Source organism: Pteropus alecto, unplaced genomic scaffold (assembly GCF_000325575.1).
Source record: "Pteropus alecto unplaced genomic scaffold, ASM32557v1 scaffold7, whole genome shotgun sequence".
Classification (NCBI taxonomy): Eukaryota; Metazoa; Chordata; class Mammalia; order Chiroptera; family Pteropodidae; genus Pteropus; species Pteropus alecto.
In genome coordinates this window covers 50,186,407-50,201,465 of record NW_006494614.1, presented here as the reverse complement: position 1 = coordinate 50,201,465, position 15,059 = coordinate 50,186,407, and the positions used below count along the sequence as shown (strand labels likewise).

Here is a 15,059-nt window from a genome sequence, read left to right as displayed (position 1 = left end):
TTCAAAATGGCTGCTCCAAACATTCAGCATTCCGTCATCTTTAACTCAGGAAGGGTAGAAGGAAGTGGGGAGGAGGTACCAGCCATCTCTCTTTTTTATTTAGAAAACTAAAAGCTTTCCTAAAATATCCCAACAAATATCCTCCTACATGTTGGTCAACAAAACTGAGTCCCTTGGCTACCTGAAGCTCTAAGGCAGACAGGGAAGTTGAGTAGTTGGCTCACCTGGCCCCTTACAATGGAGGCAAAGGATAAGGTAGTGGAGCCTGGATTCTAACATTACTGGTCTAGTGTCTTCCTCAAGAATTAATACTGCTGAGAACAAAGGAATCACAGTTCAGTTTTGACTTTCAAATACATGTTGTTTCAAGTTTGTAATAACAATAATCTTGATATTCAGGTTTACTGAGAGAAAGAAAAAAATAAAAAGGAGGTATTAAATTATCAAAGTTGTTCATTTGCATAGCAATACAAAGGCTTGATCGAGTAAGGTAGATGCTGTGCAACAACAAGTGAGAAAATATATATCTGAACAGCAGTGAGGAAATTGGAAGCTTAACCGAACTTCTGCACCCACTAGTCCTTGGCCAGGGTTGAGGGAAGAGAAATGATGGAAACCTTGATAGAAATCCTAGATCGACTGAAGGAGGATCCTGCAGCATCTGAACTGATACCTGTAGTAGGTCCTGTTCAGATTGCTGTATTCCAGCCCTCTGGCACCTTGTAGAGAAATATTTGTGGGTTGTAGACTGGTCACAAAGACACACATGTTGGCATGATGGTATAGGAAAAAATTGTAGCCAGAACCAGATGTTAAATGTAGTTAGTCTTATAAATGTAATTTTTGTCTATGGCCATGCTATCCTGAACAAGCCTGATCCCATCTGATCTCGGAAGCTAAGCAGGGTTGGGCATGGTTAGTACTTGGATGGGAGACCACCTGGGAAGACCAGGTGCTATAGGCATAAAAAATAAAAAATAAGAGATTGTAAGCTGACAAGTTCCTTGCAATCTATAACGTCAACCAAGGGTTGCCTCGCCTAAAAAAATAAATGTAATTTTCACAACCTCATAAGGTAATGATGGAGTTTCACAGTGGCACAGTAAAGAGTTTAGGGTCTTGGTAAGCTTCCACTTGGAGCTTCTGGACTAGGATGACTGGTGTCCTCCAGAAATGCATGTCCTAATTGAACCTAATAATGTGATCTTATTTGGAAATAGGGTCTTTGCTGATGTAATTAAGATGAGGTCATACTGGTGGGTCCTTAGTGGAATATGACTGGTTTCCTTATAAGAACAAAAGAGACACAGAGCGTGAAACACACACACAGGGAAAATTATGTGAAGATGCACAGGGAGAACATCCTGAGATGACAGAGGCAGAGAATGGGGTTTGCAGTTGTAAGTAAAGGAATGCCAAGGACTGCTGGCAATTGCCAGAAGCTAGAAAGAGTAAAGAACAAATTCTTTCCTGGAGTCTTCAGCAAAGAGAGCCTGCCAGCACCTTGATCTCAGACTTCTAACCTCCAGAACTGTGAAACATTACATTTCTGATGTTCTAAGCCACCTCATTTAGGGTACTTTGTTAGGGTAGCCACAGGAAACAGTATAGCTTCCTATAACCAAATAGTACCTTACCTTTGTACAAGCTAACACCACTGCCACTGTCTTGAGCAGTCTCTTTCTGCCAACCCAACAAAGAGCTCATTTTCCTCAAGTGTCTAGTTTAGTCCCCTGTTGGACATCTTCAGTGCTTTCCTTGCCTACAGAGTCCATCCCAGTGTTGGGGAAGTATACCAGAAGGAGCACAGACAACTACCAACTTACTTTTTCTACATTTTATGTGAGGATTATCAACTAGCAAACCACTTCCCAAGAATTCCTCAAGACTACGAATGTGGCCCTGCATAACAATTTGGATACCCCGTCATCCTTTATTCTCCCTCTCTGTTGCAGTTGACAATCAGTGGATCATCAAGTCCTACTGTTTCTGCCTCCAACTTCTCTTCTAACTCGTCTCCCCCGCTGCCTCCTCCTATTGCCCCATTTAAAATCCTTATATTTTTCCTACTCCTAATGGGTCCGGCTTCTTCAAGTCTCACTCTTCCTAACTTTGTCCTCTATACTATAGCTGTAATAATCTTTCTATAACAAAGGTTTTATTACTCAATGTCCTTGTGCAAAACACTTCAGTGGCTTCTCATTGACCTCAGTTCAAAATCCAAACACCTTACTGAGTCTGAATCAGTTCAGCTTCTCTAGGAAGCAGACAGCAAGACAGAAGTATAATATATTTGTGGAAGGCAATTCTTGTGAGTGATTAGGGCAAGAAAAAGTAGTGTGGGTTGGGAGAGCTTCAGACTATGGTGCAGATTTGACACCTCTGAAGATGGAAAGAGAAAGGAGGAGAATTGAGTAGGAAGTGCTGGAGACTGCAATACAATTCTGAGAAAGTCATGGTCAGGTCAACTGGGGAGTCCTAGTGCAAAGGCTGCCTTTAGAAGATTCCCGTGTTGGACAGAAAAGGCCCAGCTCTAGTACCTCCACCGTACTCAGACATTAGCTAAAAATCCCTGGGACATTGAGGCCTCAGCGTGAACCTAAAAGTCTGGCAGCTCAAAGCTGTCAGCTAGCTAATACTCCTTACAGCAGGTTCTCAAAGAGATAACTGGGTACCATACATTCAGGGCTGCCACAAAGTCAAACAAGAGTTTCCATCATCTTGTTCTTGCGAATGTCTCCAAACTCACCTCTTATAGTTCCATGATATAGACTCTGAGTCCAGCTATGAAGCATCTGGAATGGGTAATATACTTTTGCTTTAACACCTTTGTGCATACACTCCTACTCTCTGCCTGGACTATCATCCCCCTCCCACCTAGTTACCTGGCTAACTCCTCTTTCTTTATGTCTAATTCTATTTATATGTCTATTTCTCACCCTAGACTGTAAATTTCCTGAGGGCAGGAGCTTCTTAGTTTATATATTGAGTCCTATTAAAAAGCACAAGTCCTTAATCTTGATTAGTTCAATAAATGCTGGATGGATAGATGAATAAAAATATATCTTCCAGAATATGATAAAGTCCCAATGTCAGAGGAGATGTTCAGAAGTAGCATAAGTTCAGCCTTTGGCAGGAAAGTCGCTAATCTATTTCAGACAGGTGAGAATTTCTGAAACATTTTAACATTGACACAGGGAGATTTCTCTAGTACTGCTAGTGTGGGTGTTTCTTAATGTCTAACCTCAATCTCCCCTAATGCTATTGTTAAGCCTAAAAACCAAATTAAGAATAACATAAGCAATTCTCAGACAACAATTTGCCACACTCATTCTAAAGCAAGAAATATATCCATTATTCTTGAAATACAAGTGAATATTTGACCAGCATAATTGTATCAATCCACTCAAGTGACAAAACTAATGTCTGCACCATACTACAACAATTAGCTTAGTGTGACTAATCCAGTTACTTTCATATAGCCATTGTTGGGGCCAATTATAAATGTCTTCTGCCTCCTTTGAAGTCAGTCATGCCATCAGTAGCTAATAATGTGCTAGAAGTCCCACACATAGGCACGATTTTTATATCAGTCATGTTCTTACACTGGCACCAGCAGCCAAGATAAAAGCTAACAAAGGATGACCTGCCTCACTAAACAGAATCAAAACAACTAATTTTGTTCATTGTTCTCTGTAGACATTAGAGGCTGTTCGGTGGACTCTTTCTTCTTTAGCTAGACTCTAACCACAGAGAATGGGCCTTAATGAGTGAGCTCCAAAGGAGGATAGATGAATGGAGAGGGTCCAATGCTGTGACTGCAGCTGGTTATGGACAAATGGGAAGTACCATTTGGGAGCTTCCAAACATCATGGGGGATAACTGGGGAGGAGGCCATAAAACTAATGAGATTTCATACAACCTCAATTTGAGATCAAACAAAAAACAATAGCAACAACAACAAAATCAGTATAAAGAAACATATTTATATTGTAGTCCTAGATAGATGAGATCTGAGTTGTGCTTATAAAACATCTGGCTTTTCTAGATCCTTCAAAACTTGAGAGCACATTCTCTCTCATCTTTTCCTTTTGAAAATCTTCACTCAGTGATGCCGCTGCCGGTGGCCAGATGAACAGCTACATAATTGGGCAAGATGACATCATCACAAGGGCTTCTCAGGGAATTACTTATGAAATATTGGAATAAATACAAATTAGTATTATGGCATTAGAGGGAAATCAGAAGCACTAGATTTAAGTGAGAGTGAACCTTTTCAAAGGGTTTGTTTTGTGGTCAAATGAAGACTGCACCATTTACTTTTTACAAGGAGTTCTTCAGACACTTTTCTAGATAGTAAAGGCATTTCTATTTATACCAGTTTCCATGATAATTTGTATGTCCTCTCTCTTTCTTCCTACCCTGCATTCTCCTTACCTCTCTCTTCTTTCTTTTTTTTCTTTCCCTTTCTCCTTGTCTCATTCCTTTTTCCTTCCCTTCCTCCATTCCCCTTAAAAATTCCAAGGCCCTGTAATCTTGAAAGTATCAGAAAACAAGTTATTTTGGTAGAAAATATTTATCAGAATACATTTCTAGAGAGATATAAATATAGTTATGGATTCCAAGAAAGGGACTCCTTAGCATCCGGAAGAGGCACCAGCCAGTACAAACATTGCTGAGCAGGTGTTGTATATCTGGCCCTGAGACTGGAGGTGAGTAAGAGCTAGTCCTTGCTCAGATATATGTAAGTGCAATGAGACAAGGACTATGATAGAATTATGCACTGCTGCATAGTGTGTACAGTAGAAGAAAGTAACAGAATAATTCTAAGAATTCCTTCTTGGAAGTGACATTTGAGTGAACCTTGATTTAAATAACAGTGGTTGGCAAACAAAGAGAAAAGAAATAGAGTCTTAGGCCAAGGACGAGCATAAACAAAATCACAGAGAAGAGCGATAAGTAGTTCAATGTAAGTATCTTGGTAAATAAGGAATTGGTGAAATGTGACTGGAAAGGGAGACAGGATCCATGTCACAAAGATTTTTTTGGTTCTACTTAATGACTTGAATTATCCAGTAGGCCATGAGGAATCACTGATGCCTTTTAACAATAGAAGAGTGACATGGTCAAGTTATTGAAAAGAAATCACTCTGGCAACAGTAAGATGGATGGAGGGTGGGGGAAGAGCATAGAATCTCGAGGTAGTGATACAACTGAAGGAACTATTGCAATAGCTCTAGAAGAGGTGATGATGTCTGAAGCAAGCAGTGAATTGAGGATAGAGATAACTTGAGAACTGTCTAGGACTTGGTTACCAATGAATGTGGGGCTGAGAGAGGAGACAGTTCTGATTTTGTGACTTTACTGTGATGGGAAATATAGGAGCAGAAGAAAGTCTGAAGAAAGGGGAGGAGGAAGAAGTTGAATTTAATTTTGGCCATGCCTAGTATGAAGTGCTAAGGATGGGCCAAATGGAGAAGTCCAAAAGGCAGTTGTTACTGATAAGCAGCTGAAAAAGGAAGACTAGTCAGGAAAGGAGATTGGTAGTTACTGGTATACACACACACACACACACACACACGACCTCAAAGCCCTGAGGCTAGATACATCACTGTGTGTGGAAATCATTGCTTTCTCTCATTATAGGTTAAGTACAACCAACTCTCTTTTTTGCATTTATGATAATCACTAACGTGTAGAGTCCTTAACAGCCCACAAAGTACTTTCACAACACTTATTCTATTTGGGTCCTGTCCCTTACACCACTCTCCCTTGTACATACTATCCCATTTTGCACACCAGGGAAATGAGGTTGAGTGTACAAGGGATTGTCTCTGTGTCACACAGCTCTAAATGGAGGAGCTAAGACAACAAGTCTTGTTTTTGGTTTTAAATTCTTGACAAGTTTAGGTTCAATTGTGTGTTGGTTTCCCTCCTAACACTATAAGCTGGAAGAAATATCTTATGTACCATTGAGTTATCCTTGGCACAGTGTTTAGCATATAACAATATATAGTCATATCATAAATTAATATATTTCTTGTCATCTTTTAAAACTATATTCCTGTAGCTAATTTTCCTTGGTTTTTTTTTTTGGTTTTTTGTTTGTTTGTTTGTTTTTTAATCAACTTCACAGTTCATAGAGATAGTAGTCTAAACCAAACTAGTTGTTTCTTTTTCCATGTGTAGATGACATTGTTCATTCTTTGGTTATAGAACTTAGCATAGTGAATTGTGATCATTTGTCTGTGTGTCTGTTTCCTGCATTAAACTGTTAGCTTCTGTAGGTCAAGGGCATCATTAATTAATAATTAAATAAACTTCTCATTTGCTTTGTTAAGTGATTGCCAATGGCCGCGCCCCTCCCCGACCCATCCCTGGCCACAGCCACTCTGATACATTCTTCTGAAACTTGGACAAGTCTGCATTGCAGTAATTAGATTACTAGAGTGTAATTGTCTGTTTGCACCTCTCCTATAAGGTTGTGAGCTCCTCAAGACAGAAACCGTGTCAGTTTATATCTATGTCCCCAGTGCTGAGATACAAACAATTACACAGGAGCAAATTAATTACTGCCATGGAGACCTATGCATGTGATAAAATCAATACTTATTTATTAAATAAATGAGCGAGCAAATTCAAAATAAGTTTAGTTCTAAAATGTCAGAACAGGTACCTTAAAAACTATTTAGTCATCGTCTTCATTTGCAGATGAGAAAAATAAGGCCTAGAAAAGATAATATATTGCTAGGTCCCACACATCTGATCGGTGGCTCCAAGACCTTTGTCCCTCCAATGCAGGGAGTGAACCAAGGAAACTGAAAAGGAAGAAATGCATATTAAAATATTCTATTTCTGTAACACCTAGCAGGGAATACAGAGAAATTGGAAAAAAAAAAAAAAAGGAAACATAAAATTAAGTGTGGCCATTATTGTCAATTAAGCCAAGGTGAATGGATAAAAGAATTCATCATTTCAAGTTGTGCAGGATTTGGCTGAAAAAGAGGCTTGAAGCTTTAAAAGCTTTTCAAAGATGTATAGCATTTTAGCAAGACAACAACAAAACCCAAACAGCTTTCAGTGTTTATATTTCATCACAGAATTAGAAGCAATGTTTAAATATTACAAGCACAAGCAATGCCAGTAGCAATTACAGGGTGGTTTCCTTGGCTCTTCCCCAAGGATTTAGGAAAGTTGAGCCCCTAGAGCCAGGAAAATTGATAACAATAACCCCTGTGCATTAAGTGCTCAGTACATGCCAAACACTATTACTAACTCAACCTTACAGTGACCCCAGAAATATTATCCTTATTTTTTATATGAGGGAACTGAGACCCAGTTTACCCTCGGTCACACAGTTGGTAAATGTGGAGCACCAGGATTTACTCCTAAATGTTTTTTATTCTAAACCCAAATGTAAACCACCCTAATGATGCTGAAGACTAATCTAACCATTCCTGCCAGCCAGAAACCCAGTCCAATGGCTTCTTTGGTGGGCTGGAAATGCCTTCCTTGAATCATCTTTTCACAAAGGGAACACTGATAAATGTTTCAAGTTTTCCCACTGCTTGGAAAGATGCGTCTGACTTAAATGTACAAAGTCATGGGCAAAGACTTTAGGTTTGTGAATTCTAGCATAAATGTTACAACATCCAAATAGATCAGAGGTCATTTGTTGATGGCCAGATTTGAGCCAAAGGTAAGGGTTTTGTTTTGTTTTGTTTTTATGCCTAGAGGGTTTTTTTAACCAGTGAATATTAAACAATTAGGCAATGTTACACAAGACTTTAGATTTCTAATGTTTCTTGAAAAAGCCAAAAAATCTGTCAATATTAAGTCCTCCGTTGGCTAGAGCTGAGAATCAGCCTCACCCTTCTAACAAGGCTTGTATGCTCCATTTCACTAGAGCTGCCACCATTCCCTTTAGTCTCCCTAATTTAATCCTGCTGGGGTCACTACCACCCCCTGCCTGGCTTCTTAGGCATTTGAATATGAGACCCATAGAACAGATCGATAATATATCGCAATACTAAAAAGTCTCCAGGTATTCCTCCTTCTTAATAAAATGTCTAGTTATGCTATTTTTACTGTTATACTTCAAAAATTGCTATATATGAATGTAAAACACATGCAAAATAAAATGCCAGGTTTAGCTCCGGGGGTTTCAAGAAAAGTGACACATTTTTAACCCAGCACTTTAAAAAATGTCATCAGCTGTTTCAAGGTTTACATATAGTTAAGGCAACCTGTCCCATGCAAGCCACTTTTTTTTTTTTACCATCAGTCTTCCCTGCTCCTCTGACCTCATTTACCAATAGTATAATTTGTCTTACAATCCTACATAAATTTACTACATAAGTAATTTCCCCCCAAGGCTGTTTTTCTATGAACCCTGTGCAAGTAAATTGCTTATTTTCTTTTCCCAATGTAGAGCAGAGGTCACCATGACTTCTTGTACAATTTCAATGCAGAACAGTAGTTTCCTCTTTGACTTCCTTAAATGAGAACCTAAGCACTTTTTTTTAATGTCACCTTTGCCTGCTATTCCCATCCAGTTTACTGGGGCCAATCATTTATCTGAAACCACAAGGGGAACCCTTTGGGCGATGCATCCAGGTTCTTAGGTGACCTGAACCAGTAGAGTAGGCTAGGAGCTTCATGCAGAGGCAAGGAGGAGACAGAGGACAACCCTTTTTTAAGTCCAATGAAAGGAGACATATTGCAGGAATCCATTGGGCTGGGTCATCTCCCAGGAAAATTGTGAATGATTTGTGTGTGCGTGCGTGCGTGCGTGCGTGTGTGTGTGTGTGTGTGTGTGTGTGTGTTCTTTCATTTAGTCTTTGGTATTTTTATTGAACATCTTACTGCACATCAAGATGAGATAGTTCTACTACTATGACAAGCCTTTTATGTGCATTAACATATTTAAGTTTGACAGAAATTTTACATTGTATATACTCTTATTATTTCAATATGTCAAAGAGGAAATTGAAATTTAGTCAACTTAAATATTCAGCCAAAGTCACACAGCTATTAAGTGGTAAGAATTTGAAAGTTCCCAGGCTGACATAGAAAGCCCCAGTCTTAAACACTCTATACTTTCCAGCTTGCATTTATGCCCACAGTAATTTATAAAACATAAATGTCACTGATTTAAGGTTATGGGTGCATTTCTAAGGCACTAACAGTATGAGAATTCCTTGACTCTTCTCTTTTCTCAGATCTCAGGGTTTGTAGTCACCTTCTTGCCTCGGTTCCTTTCTCCCAACCAACACTCGCTTCTTAATCCTATTCTGAGCACACTGAAAGCTTCATGTGAGTCCAAGTCATGAATGCAGCCTATTGAAATTTAACAGGGTATCTCTTTAATCCATATCAGCCAAGCACTTTCCTATTCACCATAGTTTACATTTGCGATTCCTAATGCCTCTTTATTAGGTGAGTATTTTTATTATCAATATTTTACCTGAAAAGATTTGACAGAGAAGTGAAGTCACTTGCAAGGCCATGACACTTGAGGAAGCCACCAGCCTTTATTCAAAAACACATAGTTTCATCAGAAATTATCTTCATGAGAAAGGCTCTCTTGTTATCTTCTAATCATTAATCATTTTGATGATATACTACTTCAAAAGTATAGTGGCCTTTCAACCATGAGCTCAATAACATCTGGTTCACAAGTGAGGCAAGTCAGATACCTCCAGGTAAGTGCCAAACCTCCTCATGAATTCACATTTCAGCCCTTTCTGAAATGAACAAGTGTAATATTATAAGGATTTTGGATTTAGATGAGTCCAGATTTGACTCCCAGTTTGGTTGAGCACCAGCATTGGACACTAGTCTAAAACAGTGGTGCTCAAAGTGGGTCCCTGACCCAGCAGCATTAGTGTCACCTGAGAACTTGTTAGGAATGCAAACACATAGGCCCCATCCCAGACCCCGGACTATTCTGGGTGTAGAGCTCAGTAATCTGTAGTTTAACAAACCCTCCAGGTGTTTCTGATAAAGTATGAGAATTACCACCCTAAACAACTTAATATTCATCAAATAACACTTTTATCACAGTGTTTCTTTGAAGATTAAATAAGATAATGCCAGTGAAGTTTATGTAAAGCGTCTGGTCCCATAATATACTAAAAATATGATCGTTTTCAATAGTTGTTGGACTAGACTGGTAATCATGGCAATATTAAATGCATAGGCTGTTGGAGATCTTTGTACATCATGTAGATAAGTAAATATTAGCTCACTTCCTTAAGCCCCCGAACCCACCTCACACATCTACTGCCCCAACACAGATGCCCAGAGACCAATGAAGAGCCAGATTTCTCCTTAAGGTCCTTTTCTTTCTGATTCCTCAGCCCCACAAGGCTACCAGCTCTTAGTGGCTGGGTCAAGACAAAATTATATCTGTATGTACCTAGTTATTTTAGTTTTGCAAAAACAATCATTAAACAAGGAAAGCATGACTAGAACCAGTGTAAAGAGCCTGGCCATAAATACCACATCAGAGAAGAAAACGTAAAACTTATTTGAGGTAGGTGACATATTCCCATGGCATTCACCAATTAATGGAGTCCCAGAGGAAGGCTGGAAAAACAATGAAACCAAGTAACTTATGGTATTTAAGGAGCATCTATCATTTGACAAAGTTGCCAATAAAATATGTACAATCTAGATTTTAAAATACAAATATTAAAAATATTTCTCAAGTCCCTTTATGATCTGGTGATCTTCAGAAGATTTTCATAATCTGTATATCATTGGACTCACAGGGGTCCAGAAAAAAATATTCTGTGTTAATACTTTATGGAAAAAAAAATCAGAGAAGGGTCATGAAATTCAACCAGTACCACTCAACAGGTGATAAGGCCAAGACTGAAACACAGACACATCAATATATTCTGTTTGTAATATCCTCACCAGACATCTCCTGACCTACCCTATTTCTGACTAGATCCTTTAGGATCAAACTTAAAATTCAATTTCTCCTCAATTTCTTACTTAGTCTCTTTAGTACAAGGAGCCTTTCCTCTGAATGTACAGAGGTTAAATGTCCTTTATTAATTATTCCACTCCTGTGGCAAATATCTGTGGAATGCCAGGTATGAATCAAGTTCTGTTCTAGGAATTGAGGCTGTGTAGACTTGACATTCTGGTGTAAAACATAGACATTAAATATGCAATGTATACAATAAGATACATGTCACTATTCAAGATTACAGTACATAGTATATGCTATGAAATGAGAAGCACCATGCTGAGGAGTAAGAGATGAAATCAAGGAGCTCTCCATGGAAAAGGAGCATTCTTGTTGATATCTGAAAAACATGCAGAAGCCATCCATATAGCAACTAATGGCAAAAGCATAATAGTATTTGAAGGCCCCGAGGTACATGGAAAGAACCCAAAGAAGGTTAGTGGAGTTGGGAAATAATGATTAAGAGTGACAAGTAAGCCAGGGTTTTGTACGGAGTATTATGGGCTGCAATGAGATAGCACTGAAGATTCTTAAGCAGAAGGGTTACATAATCTGATCTGTGTTTTAACAAAATCACACAGGCTATGGTGTGGAGAATGGATTGGAAGAATCAAGAATGGTACTGGGGATACCAGCTGACAGGCTATTGAACGAAATACAGACAAGAAACTTAAATTGGCGTGGGGGGTAGTAGGAAGAGAACTGATAACTTTAAGGCATATTTGGGAGGTCAAACAGGCAGCACTAGGTGATGGATTTGATATAGTGGGAAGAAGAGGAAGAAATCAAGAATAATTAGGGCATTTTTGCCATGAGCAAGTAGATGGATGGAGGTGCCTTGCACCTGGATAGAGTAAACTTGGGGAGCAGTGAGTCTGTGAGTGGAGGAAGACACTTAACTATTCCTCCCTTATGGTGCTAATCAGAAAATATTTTCCATTTCATTTACATAAACATATTTTATGTATTTATGATGTCTTAGAGGACTGTGTCTGGATGGGTTTTATTTGTCATTTACCCATCCACCCAAATAAAGTCCCTGGACTATAATAGGAGTTCAAGGAATAGGTTTGAATAAATGAATCTAAATAGTATTCACCCTAATGCCTGGAAAATGGTAAAGGCTTAGTAAATGTTAACTATTGTTATTCCACAGTAACCAAATGCCATTTGCGAACTGACCCTGTGTCTCCCAAAAGCTTCCATAATTATTAAATGCAAGGTGGTTTAGTGTATAACCAAATCCCTAGGTCCTGGTGCATTTACAGTTTAACAAAACACTGAAGCTCCTAATTAAAAAATAATAAGCCTGTCTATTATGGTGACACAGGCGTGACAGGGCAGTTGCATGTGCTACAGCTGTTACCCTGCTCTTTAAGCTTTGCCCTCAGAGTTTTCAATTAAAAGCAGCACTGAACTCACTCCTCATGCCATATGCAAATCCTGAAAGCCTTTTCTTCTTTCTTTGTAAAATGTTAAATGAAAGACAGAGTAGAGAGGGATATATGACACACACACACATACACACTATATTGAGTACCTAAGAGTTTATAACCTTTCATTTTCACTTCCTCATCCACTTTGGCCCTTGATTTGCTATGTGACCTTGAACAACTTTTTCACTTCTGTGTATAATTAAAAAGACAACAACAGTACAAAATCTGGTTTCAACCTGCATGACTGAGATTGGATTTAGAGTAGTTAACACTATTCCCAAACACTTCCAAAATATCATGCTGAATATAATTCTCATATTTGTATTAGTAATTGAGCATATTTAATGCCACAGTCAATTTAATTCTATCACATTACCCCAACACTTGCAAGTGTTCTAACAGGGACTATTCTGAGAATTAGCAAACTTTATAATGCAGAGTTATGGTTGTTCAGGAAAGTATGCTAATAGCATATTTCTATAACTTGGGCAGTCTTGTAAATGAGACTAAATGGGCCAATGTAACAGGATTTGAGAGGTCCCGGGACCCACATGCTCTGGAGAGTACTCATTCCCAGAACTTGTCTCATCATGTTAAGGTTCACCTTTGGCAATTTGAAGTGATATCCTAGAAAGACTCTGTACTATCTACCTATTCTATTAGCACACATTACACAAAATTGTGATTACTTGTTTCCATGACTGTCTCAGTAAAGTATAAGCTCCATGAGGTTATGGAATGTGTCTGATTTTCTCTCTCTAATATTTCTATCAATCAGTGAAAAACTTGCCACATTGTAGGCCATCAATAAAGCACTATTAAATAAATTAGTGCATCCATGAATTAGCATGGCAGATGTGAGTTCAAATCTCAACTCTACTACTTACTAGTTATGTGACTTTGATCAAATTACTTATTCTACCTGGATTGTACTATTTGCATCTGGGTTCAATATCTTTCTCAAACGTCTTGAGGATCAAGTTAGGAAATGTGTATACGATACTCAGCTTAGTGACAAGCAAACAAAAGGCAGGCAATAAATTCAGGCTTGCTTCTACCCACACCACTGATTTCGGTTTAGTCAGATCTAATTCAGCATTTATGCCAAATCCCTGGCAGGCTCATAGAGGACAAAAGAAACACACACACACACACAACACACACACGTATGTGTGTATCTATGTATGCATGTATGTATGTGTGTATGTAGGCATGTATGTATGCAGGCGTGCACGCATGCACCTATCTATCTGTCTGTCTGTCTGTCTCTCCCTCTCCCTCTCCCTCTCCCTCCCCCTCCCTCCCTCCCTCCCTCCTGTCCTTGCCTTCCTGAAGCTTGAGGAGATAAATTATAAACATGAGATTTTTAAATCAATACAGCCCATAGACCTAGAGAAGAGAGGGCTCTGCCCCAGGCTATGCACTTTGGAGGGTCCTCTTCTGGTCCTCCTCTGGCTGTGCCCTTCTCAAAGCGTGAAGATTCTGTGAGTACAAGGGGTCATGCATACCCAGAGTCCATGCCCAACTTCGAGCCCCTGCCCTGTCTTTACAGAACCCCAAACATTCTTGCCCACAAAACCCAAGTCTTCTTTCAGGAGCTGTGCAGGCAGCTTCTGGTATATCTTCCTGAGTCAAGATTGCACGTCAGGTATATGGATCCCTCAGAATGAAAGAGTCAAAGGACACGGATTTTTAAGGATATAGTAGTACGTGAACACATAGGCTGAGATGTTCATACATGAGCATATACATGCAGGGACCTCTGCTTAAAAGGATATATAAAATAATAAATTTAAAGCATAAATTCAGAGCCAGAGAGAGCCAGAGAGATCTTGTAAGCATGATCTTTTTTTTTTTTTTTGATAAAATAGTAGAAGAAAGTAAAACTGGAGTACTCAACTCCTGTCAAGTCAAATCCATTGAAGTGGAAAGGAGCAAATTTCAAGAAGAGGTGGCATGTGAAGAGTTTGGACTCGTGGAGATAGGGAAATGAGCAATCCAAGCAGATATTTAAGCAAGGTTAAAGAATCAGGAAATGATATGGCATTTGAAGAAGAGGGAGAAATCTGTTTGAGGGCAAAATATTAGTCGTCTATTGCTGCTTTAACAAATTACTACAAACTTAGTGATTCAAAACAACACAAATTTATTCATCTGCAGTTCCAGAGGCCAGAAGTCTGAAGTGAGTCTCTCAGGGCTGAAATCAAAGTATAGATCGTAGTTCCTCTTGGAGACTCGAGGAAAAAATGTATTCCTTGCCTTGTTCTGCTTTCAGAGGCTGCCAGTATTCCTTGGGCTGTGGCTTCATCAGTCCAATCTTCCATTGTCACATCTCTTGTGTGATCTTTCTTTTTCTGCCTCCCTCTTAGACTCTTATGTTTAGGTCGGGCCCACCTGGAATATAAGATATTTTCCCTTTTTCAGAATCCTTAGTCATAGCCACAAAGTCCCTTTTACTATGGAAGGAAATACATTCACAGATTCTAGGGATCAGGGCATGGGGGACATATTTGGGAAACATCATTCAGTCTATCACAGTTGTCAGGTCCTTATACACCAGATTAAGAAGTCTAGATTTTATTCTTAAGAAAGAGGTTTTAGTCACTCTGACCGGAATCAGTTATGTAGGTAGAAAGTTTGCT

General features: G+C 39.0%; 1 non-coding gene across 1 annotated transcript; it reads left to right on the top strand.

The window, feature by feature from the left end:
- The first annotated feature begins 845 nt into the window (after positions 1 to 845).
- LOC112474851 lies at positions 846 to 964 on the top strand. Its single transcript, XR_003044545.1, has one exon. It is a non-coding gene; the product is annotated as a 5S ribosomal RNA (ribosomal RNA).
- The last annotated feature ends 14,095 nt before the right edge of the window (positions 965 to 15,059 follow it).